Source organism: Triticum aestivum, chromosome 1A (assembly GCF_018294505.1).
Source record: "Triticum aestivum cultivar Chinese Spring chromosome 1A, IWGSC CS RefSeq v2.1, whole genome shotgun sequence".
Lineage (NCBI taxonomy): Eukaryota > Viridiplantae > Streptophyta > Magnoliopsida > Poales > Poaceae > Triticum > Triticum aestivum.
The window spans coordinates 276,265,472-276,280,321 of NC_057794.1; positions in this window are offsets into that span (position 1 = coordinate 276,265,472).

Below are 14,850 nucleotides of genomic sequence, written 5' to 3' on the forward strand. Positions count from 1 at the left end.
GAAAAGCTCAATCTTGAGCAAGAGCATGAGTTCTTAAAAGCAATCAATGATGATCTCCGCAAGAAAAGTTCTTCTTACATTGCCAAGCGTTTACTCTTATCCACTTACATGCCTCAAGTCAAGTCTAGTAACAAGAACAAGAAAGATTCTTCCTCTAGTAGTAACAATGATCATGCTAAATCCAATATTGTTGCTTCTAGTAGTTCTCTTGATTCCACTAATGATTCTCTTAGCCAAGTTACACTTGAGCAAGAAAATAGCTTATTGAAGGGAATTATAGAGAAAGGAGTGTACAAAAGCCTTGTCGAGAGCAAGCAATTCGAGGAAATTGTGCGCAAGCAAGGAATGCACCGGAGGAATCAAGGTGTTGGTTTTGAACGAAAGTTCAATGCCAATGGAGTTGAGTGGGAAGAAGATCAATACCCCAAGACAAAGTTTGTTCCTCAACAAGAGAAGTATGATACTTCTTTCAAGGGCACACAAGCTCAATATGATCTTCCACCACAAGACTACAAGCAGAAAGGCAAGGACAAGCTTCAAGAGGAAATTGACGCATTTGAAGAAGCTCCTAAGACCTTTGTCAAGTGGATTCCCAAGACTACTTCAAGTTCCACTTCATCAAGTACGACTACAACTCCAAGGATTCCCATCAAGATGATGTGGATCCAAAAGAAGAAGAACTAGAGAGTTCTTGAGGGTGACTCCGCCAACATACTTCACTCTTATCATTTTGGCAAGAACAAGTGCAATCAACCTCCACATCCCGCACTAGTTCAAGGAGTCACAAACCCTCTTGTTGGTAAGACAAGGGACAAGGTAACCTAAAAGTTTTCATGGACATCATCTTGTGTGTGCATCACTCTATGTCTATGGATATCCTTGTTTGTTCCTTGTGGGACTAACCCATGTAGGTATTGAAAGTGCAATTCACTCAAATGGATAGCTCCAAGTGATCTACATCAACATTGAGCATCCACATCTTCAACATCTACATGAAGTCATCATCGACAAAACCCAAGGTTAGTTCATCCCTCTTAGGGGGGATATCACATCTAGGGGGAGCTTTACTCTAAGACTTGAGCTAAAGCAACTCTAAAGATGTGAACACAACAATGCTTTATGTAAAAGTGGTAACCCCACTTAAGCTTAAACGATGAGTATGACCTATGATCAAGTGTTCTCACTTGACTCCTAAGTCAATATACTCATATATAGATGACCTAGTCATCGCAAATTGCTTGATAGTTGCTAGAATTGGTTGTGCATGCCTTGTCACATATTTCATTTGCCATCTTATTGTGTGAGCATGCTGGTTGCATATTTTACTCATTCAAGGACATCCACTTGTTGTTTTGATTGTTTGGTTTTATTTTCTTTTGCCAAGTGGATGGACAAGAATACCTAAGAACCTCCTCTAGCTATCTATGCTTTTGTCGTCTCAAACTCTATTCATGCCGCATCACAAAATTTGATCAAGTTAGATTCGAACCACTCTGTGTGAGGAGCGCTCGGAGTCCCCAATTCATCATAGACTTAAACTTCCAAAACCTCTTTATGATTCTCGGTCTGACCGATACCCCACTTTCGGTCCTACCGAGATCATTATGTTGATCTAGGTTTTCGATCTCGTTGCAACCGATTTGAACCTTTCGGTCACACCGAGTTTCAGTAACTGCCTGCAGTTATGAATCTCGGTGCCACCGAGTTGTTCCACTCGGTCACACCGACAGGGTCAGGCTATATATAGTCACGGGCAAAATTTTGGAAATTTCTCCGAACCCCTTCGCCCGCGCGATAGCCTGCTTTGCCAACGTGGTCTCCGGATCGTCTCCTCGCCGCCAGCCGCCTCCAGTCGCTGGTCTCCGTCGCCGTCAACGGGAATTCTACACCGCCGTTGCCGCCGTAGCGAGTCTCCGCCGAACTAGGGTATGGACTCGATCTTTGTGCTATTCTCCAATCCGATTCTTAGCACATTGTGATCATCATGATTCTTGCCACGATTGAAACACTCCTATCCAGTCAATGCGCTCGTAGATTAGGTTTGATTCGAAAATTTTAGGGTTAGGTTTCCACCGAAACCATCTCGGACCCACTGACTTGAAAAACTCGGTCCCACCAATTTGGCTTATGCCATTGCACAAGTGAGACTCGGTCAGACCGAGAATTACTTATCGGGGTGACCGATTTTGGAACTCTGTGAAACCCTAGCAGTCTCGGTGCCACCGAACTGTGACTCGGTCTGACCGAGTTCACTAGTATAGGTGCCAAAACTGCTTCGGTATCACCGAGTTTAAAAATCGGTAGATCCGAGATGATTTCAGTGGGAAACTAAAACTAAGTTTTTGGATCATTCTTGTGCAAAAATCTCTGCATTTTGTGATGCTCATCTATTCTACCTCATCTATAAACTGTTCACAGGGTCAGCAGTCAGCTTGTTCAACATGTCAGATCAGAGTGACAGCCAGAATGTGTCAGAACAGCAAGTGGTGATGAGTGAGGGCACTAGTCCCTCCAGCTCTTCAGATGATGGCAGCAGAAGTACCCCAAGCAATCTGCCAAAAGCTGCCACTAGACAAAGGAAGAAGAGAACTTCTGATTCTGAAGATGAAGATTATGTGGCAGAGGAAGAGGCCATCAAAGAGAGTTGAGCCAGCTCAAGGCACAAAGCCAGGACTGAAGATCAAAAGGCCAGCAGGCAGGCAGCCTATGTCAAAGGCTAGAGCTTCAACTGAAAAGCCTGCACCCAAAGAGCCAGTTGTTGCTGAAGGAAAGAAGAGGAAGGAAAGGGTCAATAAGACCGTAGCCAGAGTGCTTGGAAAGGTTTCCATTATGGAAGAGGAAGAGGAAGAAGAGGTTGCTGCACCAGCACCTAAGGCACCCAAGCTAATGGGTGATGCTATCAAATCAGGGGCTACTGCATCTAAGCCCAAGGCTGCATCAAAGGTCAAGACAGCACCAAAGAGAAATACAAGGAGCATACCTGCTGCTGAAAGAACAAGGCCCCGGTGCCTAAAGCTGCTGAAGAAGAGGATGAAGAGCAAGTTCTTAGAAAACTCAAGCCCAAGATCCTATACCACAATGATGCTCATACTGTGGCTGAGGACATGAAGCTCAGGAGAGACTCAGGGCTGAGGAAGTGGAGAGAAGCAGATCCATATGCTTCAAGGAGAAGAACTGCTGTGGATTACAGATTTCACACCAAGGAGCAGCAAGATTTCTATGAGACAGTACTGCTTGACAAGAAGCCCATTGTTTGTGACATGAGATGGGTCGACTGGACATACATGAAGGAAAATGAGAACACTACCCTGGAGTGTATGACAGCTTTAGTGCGTGTGGAGTTGCAGACTTTGTTGGGCAGAAGCTCACAAAGTGGAACGAGGAGCTTATCATGCAATTCTACTCCACAGCACACTTCTACCCAGATGGAAGGATCACATGGATGTCTGAAGGTACAAGGTACCAATCAACTGTTGAGGAATGGGCAAAGTTGATCAATGCCCCAAAGGAGAAAGCAGATGACTTGGACATTTATGCCAAGAAGAAGATGGACCATAACTCAATGTCCAACATGTACAAGGAGATTCCCAATGAAGCTCTTGATACTTCCAAGTTTGGGTCTGTGCACTATCTTCTGTCAGGGCTGCCAACAATCAATTGGATATTGAGGCACACTCTCTTGCCCAAGTCAGGTGATCACAAGATGATCAGAGGCCATGCAATCAACTTGCTACATGTATTTGATGTGCCACAGAAATTCAAGGTCATGAGCCTCATAGTAGAGACTATCAAGAGGACTGCAGCAGATCAGAAGAGGAGCTGTGGTTATGCCCCTCAAATTTAGGATCTCATTAACTCCATGATGGGCACGGGCATATACTTGTTGGACAAGGAACACTTACCCATCCGTCCAGATTTTGAGGACAATCAAGTAGTCATGACTGAGAATGAGCCATCATCTGCCCAAGCACAAGCCAAGAAGGAGGAGGCAAGGAAGGAGAAAGCTGCCAAGATGCCAACCCAAGAGGAGGCATCTGAGTATTTCTTGAAAACTAAACAAGAGCAGCTTGGTTACCTGATTGCATCCACCCTGCGGATTGAGAAAGGACTAGCCACCCTAACTCAGAACCAGGCAAGCTTAGAGAGGATCATGGAAAAAAAGTTATATGACTTGGATGTCAAGGTGATAGAGATTCAGACTGCAGTGGAGCGGCTCTAGGATGACATGCAGGAGAGGAGAGGCAGGACTACCACTGATGCCTTTGCCAGAGTGCCACGAGGTCCGAGGTCGTCTGCCGTGCTAGTTGCTGACACCAGAGCCACCACTTCAGCACCAGCTACAGCCTTAGTTCCACCAGCTCCAGCATCTACTTCAGCTCCAACTCCAGCGTCTACTTCAGCGTCTACAGAAGCCTTCGTCCTTGGAGTGATCCGGACTCCACCACCACCTGAAGATCAAGCCTAAGCGTCGACTTAGCACTATGCATTTTTCTAGGAACTTTTTGGTAAATTGTTGCCAAAGGGGGAGAAAAATGTATAGATCATAGGCTTCGAGAGAGAGTGTGTTGCTTTTCTCTCTTGCTTTATTTGGTGGTTTTTCAAACTTGTTTGCTTTTGAGTGCTTGAGATACTATGTCATTGCTTGTGAGACATTGATGATCATGTGTTTGATCATAAGCTACACTTAATGCTTGCTTAATGCTATTATCTTATCTATCTTATGTGATCATTCACTATTCTTGGTGATGAGTGCATGTATTTCATTCTTATCATTTTAAGCGCTCCACCAAGATGTATGTGACATGGAAGAGTAACCCATGACTCTAACTCCTTGTGCATTTGCAGTCCAAAGCAAATTTTAAATATGCACAAATTTAGGGGGAGCTCTTACTTATCACATACTTCTCAAAGCGATGATATATTTCATGCTTATTATCATTTGTCGAAGCTTTGATCTATATGTTGTCATCAAGTACCAAAAAGGGGGATATTGAAAGTGCAACTATCCCTATGTGGTTTTGGTAATTCATAACAACATATAGCTCATTGAGCTAATGCTATTCCAAGATGATTATTTCAGGAAAGCTCAATGATTGGCATGGCATGGATGTGAAAGTGGAACCCTCAAAATGCTAAGGACAAAGGATTGGCTCAAGCTCAAAAGCTCAAGACTCTTCATTTTATATTTTAGTGATCCAAGATCACATTGAGTCTTTAGGAAAAGCCAATACTATCAAGGAGGGATGAGGTGTTGCTTAATGAGCCTCTTGCTTCATGTGCTTAGTGATATGCTCCAAAACCCTCAACTACTTTCCCATATCCACATATGACCTAAACCCTAAGCCAAACTCAGTCCTACTAATTCTTCCTATCCGGCGCCACCGAGTTTCACTTGTCATAAGCCACTGCCAAACCCTAGCAATTCGGTTCTACCGATAGGTATCTCGGTCTCACCGAGATGGGATTGCAAACTCTCTGTTTCCCTTTCGTAACTTTTTGGTCTCACCGAAAGAGCGAATCGGTCCCACCGAGATTGCAATGTAAATTCAGTGTTTCCCCTTTGTAACTTTTCGGTCTCACCGAAAGAGCAAATCGGTCCCACCGAGTTTGCCTGACCAACTCTCTGGTTAGCTAATTACCAAATTCGGTCTCACCGAGTTTGTGTAATTGGTCTCACCGAGAATACGTTATGACCAAACCCTAACCATATCGGTCCTACCGAGTTGCATGTCAGTCCCACCGAAAATCTCTAACGGTCACTAGGTTTACATTTTCGGTCCGACCGAGTTTGTTTATTCGGTCCCATCGAGATTGGAAAACTGTATGTAACGGTTGGATTTTGTGTGGAGGCTATATATACCCCTCCACCTCCTCTTCATCCGAAGTGAGAGCCATCAGAACACATACACCATTCCAACTCATATGTTCTGAGAGAGAACCACCTACTCATATATTGAGACCAAGATATTCCATTCCTACCATATGAATCTTGATCTCTAGCCTTTCCAAGTTGCTTTCCACTCAAATCTTCTTTCCACAAAATAAAAATCCTATGAGAGAGAGTTGAGTGTTGTGGAGACTATCATTTGAAGCACAAGAGCAAGGAGTTCATTACCTACACACCATTTTTTACTTCTTGGAGAGTGGTGTCTCCTAGATTGGCTAGGTGTCACTTGGGAGCCTCCGACAAGATTGTGGAGTTGAACCAAGGAGTTTGTAAGGGCAAGGAGATCGCCTACTTCGTGAAGATCTACCGCTAGTGAGGCAAGTCCTGTGTGGGCGATGGCCATGGTGGGATAGACAAGGTTGCTTCTTCGTGGACCCTTTGTGGGTGATTGCTTCTTCGTGGACCCTTCGTGGGTGGAGCCCTGTGTGGACTCGCGCAACCATTACCCTTTGTGGGTGGAGCCCTCCATGGACTCTCTCAACCGTTACCCTTTGTGGGTTGAAGTCTCCATCAACGTGGATGTAGGATAGCACCACCTATCCGAACCATGGGAAAAACATCCGTGTCTCCAATTGCGTTTGAATTCTCCAAACCCTTCCCTTTATATTCTTGCAAGTTGCATGCTTTACTTTCCGCTGCCAATATACTCTTTGCATGCTTGCTTGAATTGTGTGATGATTGCTTGACTTGTCCTAAATTAGCTAAAATCTGCCAAGAACTAAAATTGGGAAAAGGTTAAGCTTTTATTTGGTCAAGTGTAACATCCCAAAATTCTAAATTTTGGAATGTTATAATAAATAGATAGATTTGATTGATTGTTTGATTGATTGTTTGAAAGTGAGTGAATTTGAAACTTTCGAAAGTTAAATGAGAGGGAATAAAAGGACTTTCCCAAACTTTCATATTTGCTTTTATGATCTCCATGAATTCAAATTCTTTTCAACACAAAACCCTAGAGAGAAGATGACATGACTTCTTCCATTTAAAATGAAAAGGGTGTTTGAAAAATATTTGAATTCCATTGGGAAATATTTTCCACTTCAAAAACTCTATGCAACTCAATGATTTTCATGAGAGAAGATAAAATGACTTCTTAAAATTATGAAATATGAGTTGGGAGTTTCAAAGGATCAATTTCAAGTCCTTTCGGAATTAATTTTCAATTTGGGTTTATTTGAGTTTTATTCAAATTATTTTTTTCTCCAAAAATAAAATATATGGAAATTAGGGTAACATGATTCCCTACAATAGAAAATTGGAGAAAAATTAATTTCAAATCATTTTGGTATTTTTAAAAACGATTTTTGTTGAATTTTAATAGACCAGTAGCACTCTTTGATTTATCTGAAATTGTGTGGATTTTATTTGAATTTATAGAAATGTTCACCGTGTAGAAAATCTTTTTCTGAAAATTTTGGTATATTATATGCCTATATAATATTTTCTTTTATTTTTGTTTTTATGATTATGTTTATCTGGAAAATGTTTAAAAAAAAACTTTCTCCTCCGCCGCCGAACTGGGCCGGCCCAACAGGCCAGGGCCCAGCCCAGCCAACGCGCCCGCACCGCCGTCCCCGAGCTCGGGCAGGTCTCCGCCTCCTGCCCGACACCGCCGCCGCCGCCGTGAACTCCGCGGAGTCCACCGCCGCCCCGCCTTGCACTCCACACCATCGCCTTGCCTCCCTTCTATAAATGGCGCCCCGGGACTGCGCCACTTCCGTTTTCCCCGAAGCCGCCGCTCCTCGTTCCCCGTTGCGCTGCTGCCGCTGCCAGATACGCCGCCACCGCCGCTGCTAAGGCCGCGCCGCCTCCGCCGGTCCTCTGCTGCGCGGCCGCGCCACCACTGCGGCACCGCAGCCCCGCCGCCTCTCGCCCTGCGCCGCCTCCTGCCGCTGCTGTCGCCTCACCGGAACCACCGCGCCGCCTCACCTCGCTGTCGCCGGAGTTAACCGCCGCCGCCGGTTTTCTAAGAAAAAACACCCCAACTGGTAAAACCGTTGCTCGGTTCGATTCAGTTCTTTTGATTAAAACCGGTTTTTTTAATAACCTAGTTAAGTAGTGAACGTTCATTGTTTTAGTCTTCGCAGCGAACGTTTTTCATCATATAAACTTCTGTAGCGAACGTTCGCTATTTAGTATTTTTCTTTTCTTTTTAATTTCGGCCAGGGACCTATCTGTGATGATTTCTTACAGATTTGTCCCTCGGTTTCAAACGACCACAACTTTTACACCGTTTATCCAAATCCAACGAAACCAACGCTCACATCTTCGTTACGATCTCCTCTATCCAGTAATCCAACTCAAACATGTTTTTGAAAAGTTTAAAATTTGAATTAGAGCAGATTTGAATTCAAACTTCGTTTGATCATAGCTTGAGTTTCGTAGCTCCGTTTGAGTTGATTCTTTTTGCAAATCGAAGCTCTTGAACTAAACATTCTAATAATGCCAAATTCACATAATTTTGGTACTGTTAGAAATTGTTTTATGTTGCAAGATTTATTTGCTTGGTTTTGATGTTTCTGAATCGTCTTGTTCGTTCTTTCTGATCTTTTGAGTGATTGCTTATGTGTGGTTACTATTGCTTGATTACGATAGATTGACCGGAGCGTGACGAGTAGAGCTATCAAGAGTTTTGAGTGCGAATCATCTTCATCAACATTGTAGGCAAGTTCACACTTCGATCATACCTTTTCTACAACCCAGTTTTATTGCATTAGATCAATCCTCACACATTGCATGATTAGGATCTAATTAAATTGTGGGATGGGAAGTAGATGAGGTAGTACCTATTACCTGTTTATTATCAAACCTTTGGGAGTTAGTTCTACGTTTGCTTATTATGCCATGCTATGCTAGTAGACGTGGATTGGGTGAGTGATATCCATGACAGATGTGAGATTGATAATTAAGGGTTTATCTAAGGTGGCAACCTAACACACATATGGGTGGATTGAGGCACCTGGGGTTACCAGGACTTGCCTGTTTTCTTTGGACCGCCACCCAGGCTCAAAGGGATCATGAGATTATTCATACTAGAAACTTCCGTGTGTAGCCACAAGCCATTATGGGCTCTGGCATAGTTGATTAAGTCGTGCGAACTCTTACGGGTAGACTAGCAGATGTAGGGGAAAGTAGGTGTACCGGTCTACCCACATGTAAGGTGCTAGCGCTTCTGAAAGACTGTGTCTCGGTCATTCGTCTTCTCAAACACCCTGCAGTGCGAGAAACCAAATGGAGGCGATCGAGTCTTGTGGGGAAAAGTGCGCAAACCTCTGCAGAGTGTATAAACTAATCATGATTAGCCGTGTCCCCGGTTATGGACATCTTGAGTATCTAGTTCTTGGATTATCCTGTTGATCTCATCACGTTACTTTAAATGAATATTGTTGGGTTTTAATGATGATGCTTAATTGGGATTGAGAATGCTGTCAACCATTCTCAATGTTCAACAACCACCATGATAGTTAATTAAAATGTATTCCTTTGCAGTAGGGAAAAATTGGCTTTACGCAAAAACCTTATAACCATAGAGCTTTTCCACCAGCCATATATGCATATAGTGATAGCCATTGTTCATCATTTTCTCTATGGTGTGAATTTGCCAGTACATTCAATGTACTAACCCGTTTCGGGCTGCAACGTCTCATGTTATAGGAGTATCTTACGACGAGTAAGTGATATGTTAGGGTTACGATTTCTACACTCAACTTTGCCATTGGTGTTGATGGGAATCCACAACCTTGTTGCTTCCGCTATATGAATTGAGGTAATAGTATTTACGTTACTTTATACATGTGATTTACCTCTGTTATAAATCCTTCGAGTACCGTGTGTGTCAACATACCGATCCAGGGATGACACTTCAGCACTGAGACTTGATCCATTCGGGTCGGGTCGCTACATCAAGTAGTCTAATCACCCCCCCTCTAGACATACTTTCGATCCTACAGCCTCTTTTTTTTCTCTTTTTTTATTTTTCGTCCAGAGTCTCATTCCGACTTGTGGGGGAATCATAGTCTCCATTATCCTTTCTTCACATGGGACAATGCTCTAATAATGATGATCATCACACTTTATTTACTTACAACTCAAGAATTACAACTCAATTCTTAGAACAAGATATGACTCTATATGAATGCCTCTGGCAATGTACCAGGATGTGCATTGATGCATGAGTGACATGTATGAAAGAATTATGAACGGTGGCTTTGCCACAAATACGATGTCAACTACATGATCATGCAAAGCAATATGACAATGATGGAGCGTGTCATAATAACGGAACGGTGGAAAGTTGCATGGCAATATATCTTGGAATGGCTATGGAAATGCCATAATAGGTAGGTATGGTGGCTGTTTTTAGGAAGGTATATGGTGGTTTTATGGTACTGGCAAAACTTGCGCGGTACTAGAGAGGCTAGCAATGGTGGAAGGTGAGAGTGCGTATAATCCATGGACTCAACATTAGTCATAAAGAACTCACATACTTATTGCAAAAATCTATTAGTTATTGAAACAAATACTACGTGCATGCTCCCAGGGGGATAGATTGGTAGGAATAGACCATCGCTCGTCCCCGACCGCCACTCATAAGGAAGACAATCAATAAATAAATCATGCTCTGACTTCATCACATAACGGTTCACCATATGTGCATGCTACGGGAATCACAAACTTTAACACAAGTATTTCTCAAATTCACAACTACTCACTAGCATGACTCTAATATTACCATCCCCATATCTCAAAACAATTATCAAGTATCAAACTTCTCATAGTATTCAACACACTCATAAGAAAAAATTATTAATCTTGAATGCCTAACATAATTAAAGAAAATCACCATGCTGTTTTGTAGGACTCTCAAAATAATCTAAGTGAATCATGAGATAACAATAGTTTCTATAAAACAAATCACCACCGTGCCCTAAAAGATATAAGCGAAGCACTAGAGCAAAAACTATATAACTCAAAAGATATAAGTGAAGCACATAGAGTATTCTAACAATTTCTGAATCATGTGTGTCCTCTCAAAAGGTGTGTACAACAAGGATGATTGTGGAAAACTAATAAATAAAAACTCAAATAATACAAGACGCTCCAAGCAAAACACATATCATGTGGTAAATAAAAATATAGCTCCAAGTAAAGTTACCGATGGAAGTAGACGAAAGAGGGGATGCCTTCCGGGGCATCCCCAAGCTTGGTCTTTTAGGTGTCCTTAGATTATCTTGGGGTGCCATGGGCAACCCCAAGCTTAGGCTCTTGCTACTCCTTGTTCCATAATCCATCAAATCTTTCACCCAAAACTTGAAAACTTCACAACACAAAACTTAAAGTAGAAAATCTCGTGAGCTCCGTTAGAGAAAAAAAATACCACTACAAGGTACTGTAATGAACTCATTTATTTATATTGGTTTTAAACTACTGTATTCCAACTTCTATATGGTTTATAAACTATTTTACTAGCCATAGATTCATCAAAATAAGCAAACAACGCATGAAAAACAGAATCTGTAAAAAAAAACAGAACAATCTGTAGTAATGTGTAGCTAACGCAAGTTTTGGAACCCCAAAAATTCTAAAATATATTTCTGGACGTGAGGAATTTATATATTAATCATCTGCAAAAAGAATTAACTAAATAGCACTTTCCAAATAAAAATGGAAGCAATTCTCATGAGCGCTAAAGTTTCTGTTTTTTACAGCAAGATTAAAAAGACTTTCCCCAAGTCTTCCCAACGGTTCTACTTGGCACAAACACCAATTAAGCACAAAAAACACAACCAAAACAGAGGGTAGATAAATTATTTATTACTAAACCGGAGAAAAAAGTAAGGAATAAAAATAAAATTGGGTTGCCTCCCAACAAGCGCTATCGTTTAACGCCCCTAGCTAAGCATAAAAGTAAGGATAGATCTAGGTATTGCCATCTTTGGTAGACAATCCATAAGTGGCTCTCATAATAGATTCATATGGTAATTTAATTTTCCTTCTAGGGAAGTGTTCCATGCCTTTCCTTAACAGAAATTGGAATCTAATATTCCCTTCCTTCTATTGACACCAGATTTTGACACGGCCAAGAACTTAATTAAGATGGCCTCAAATGGAGAAGTGCTCAAAGTGAGAAAATTCCGTATCGTCAAAAGGAGAAATTTTCATATTTGGGCCATAGCCATCCGGTCTCATCTCTATGGCCGAAGTTGTGTTTGAAGTACTCAGATTTTATATTCAGAACACTATTCAGCTGATTACACACCCAAGATTGACTCATATGAGAAATGTTTCTACAAGGATTGTCTTTGTCTTGTCAAGGCGATCAATTTCGATATAAAAATGTCAAAATCGGAGTTCGTATGCAAAAGTTAGAGCCAAAACGGTGTGCTGCATAAGTTTGCCCCGGAAGTTCCGGGCAAAACTTCCGGGGAGGTTCCGGGCTAAACCGAAAGTTTGCACGCGATGCGGCCCAAAGACTGGAATTTTAACATTGTTTGCAGATTTGCGGGGCTGATTTTGAAATCGAGATGACCTCGGATGAAAAAGTGATCAACTGAAGAGTTTTTCTCCATTGCAAGATCTACAACTTTTCTTTTGGTACCATCGTCATCTGAAGTAGTATGCGGCCTACAGATTCAGTGCAAGAGGGCTACTTGATATAATTTCAGCCCAGAAGTTCCGGGCCAGACCGGAAGTTCCGGGCCAGACCGGAAGTTCCGGCCCTCATAGTCCGAGTTAGGTTACTTTTGATGATTTGGACGTGATTTGAGTCCTTTTCTTGTACAGGAAGTCCAGCCGCCTCATATATATGTAAGGGGTGACGGCCGATTGAACAACATACAATCGACAAATCAATCTATCATCTTTCACCTTTACTTTTATCTTCTCCCTTGTTCTTCTTCTTCCTCGTTCTTCGTTTGTTCTTCTTCATTGCAGGGCGGCAAACCTCGAGGCCCTAGGTTCGACAGGTCGACCTAGGGCAGCCCATAGCCGTCGCGCGCCCTGACGGGGTCCCTGCCAGGCGTGTGGGGTTTCGGGTCCTCAAAAGCGCCCACCGGATTGCTTGCGTACCGCGCTTCTGGACGGGTCTCCTTCGATGTGAGCTGCGGTGCATCACCCCCGGCGTCGACGGTACATGGTGAGGTGTTCGTGTGCGAACACACTTTTTGGCGACTCCACTGGGGATACACGGCGTGTTTTTGAAGGTCAGTCTTTTAAGCAACTTTATTGGGATAATATACCAACTTTTATGGTGTTCCATATTCTTGACCAACTGAAGTTTGGTTATTCCCGAAGTCACATTGCCATGATATGGTCACTGTCATCTATACCAACATTGGATTACATTTACAAAAGGCTTAATATCTGCTCTAAGTGCACACTTTTGGGCCATCTTGCTGAATCCTTCCCAGATATTGCTTGTACATCTTGCTTAGAAACATCTTGCCAATGTGAACCACATGAGAACAGGGACATATCCAATCATGCTAATGCATATGGGTCACCAACAATTGGACCTTCTCCATGTAACACTTGTGGATCTAGTGAACATTATTTTTATGACTGTCCTGCTCTGGTCCTTTGCAATCGTTGTGGCTGGTTGGGCCACAGTAAACGTCAGTGTGGGCTTAACACTGCACTTTACATGTTTTGGAAGCCCAAGTCTCGGCCCACTGCTCATACAATCGCCCGTGTACCAGATACCCATGATGGCCCAACTACTGTGGTTTCATTGCATACTCGGAATGACCAAGAATTCAGGGATACTTTACTAAATATTCCTGCGTATAATTTTGATACAAATCCTCACAGCATCAATAATAATTCTCACTCTATTCTTGCTCCGGACTTGGCATAATCACAAAGGCAAGAAATCATCTTGACAGATAACAATGATACACTTCCCACAAGTCGACGTACTGGTGCCCGTGGAAGCGTGACTGTCCGCTGTGCATCGTGTGGTGCTCCTGGACACGTGGTGACCGCCTGCTGGGCTACTCGGCGGTCCGCGCAGGGCATTTGGGTCCCAAAGACTAGATTCAGCCCCGCCGATACGCCTTCTTCCTCTGCTATTCCCACCACCCCCTCTGCCGCTTCTCTAGTTCCTCGCCCGCCCTTGCCCATGGCGAACTACCCTGTCAATGTCGTTCCTTACCTGCCACAAGGGATGACAATCGAGCTGGGCCCTGAGGATCGTGTCGTGCGGGATGAGATGGTCGTCAGTCCCACTCCGCCGCTGCGCCATGACTTCCTGACGGTGGCGGAAGTCAATCGCTTCGTCTCGTTCCACCAGAAAGCTGCGTTGCACCACACCATCGAAGGTTTTCTCCATGAGTCTCATTTCTTTCCCACTGAGGTGGATGATTACCCACTAGGCATTGCGATCTTTGGATTTCCGGATTCAGTCATTAAAGATGCTGTGGTTGGTACTACTTTTGAGCTTGATGAAGATGAGGAAAATCTTAACAATGTTGTCTATTTTGTCCCTCATGATGCTGCTCTTAACATGAGGTTGACTACTTATGGTCCTCATGTGTGGCTCCTATACATTGGTTTCCCTCATGATTATCAGACTTCGCATTACATTCACAAATCAGTAGATAAGTTTGGTGAGCTGATTACCTGGAATAACCCTAGAGGAGATAGGAAGGTTGTCTTGATCAAAGCCAGAGTACTCAGTCTTAGAAGGGTGACTAAAAGTTTTGTCATGCACCAACTTGGTGGAGCACGACACTGCTGGACTGTTTGTGTCACGATCTTGAGAAGTAGTGACTGGAATGCGCATATCCCTGATGTCCCTCCGGCAGGCATTGATCCTCCACCTGCGGATGGAATCCCCCATCCTTTGTTTGGAGACGGTCTGACGGCAGAACAGATGTATCAAGCGCAGCTGCACAATTGGCTGG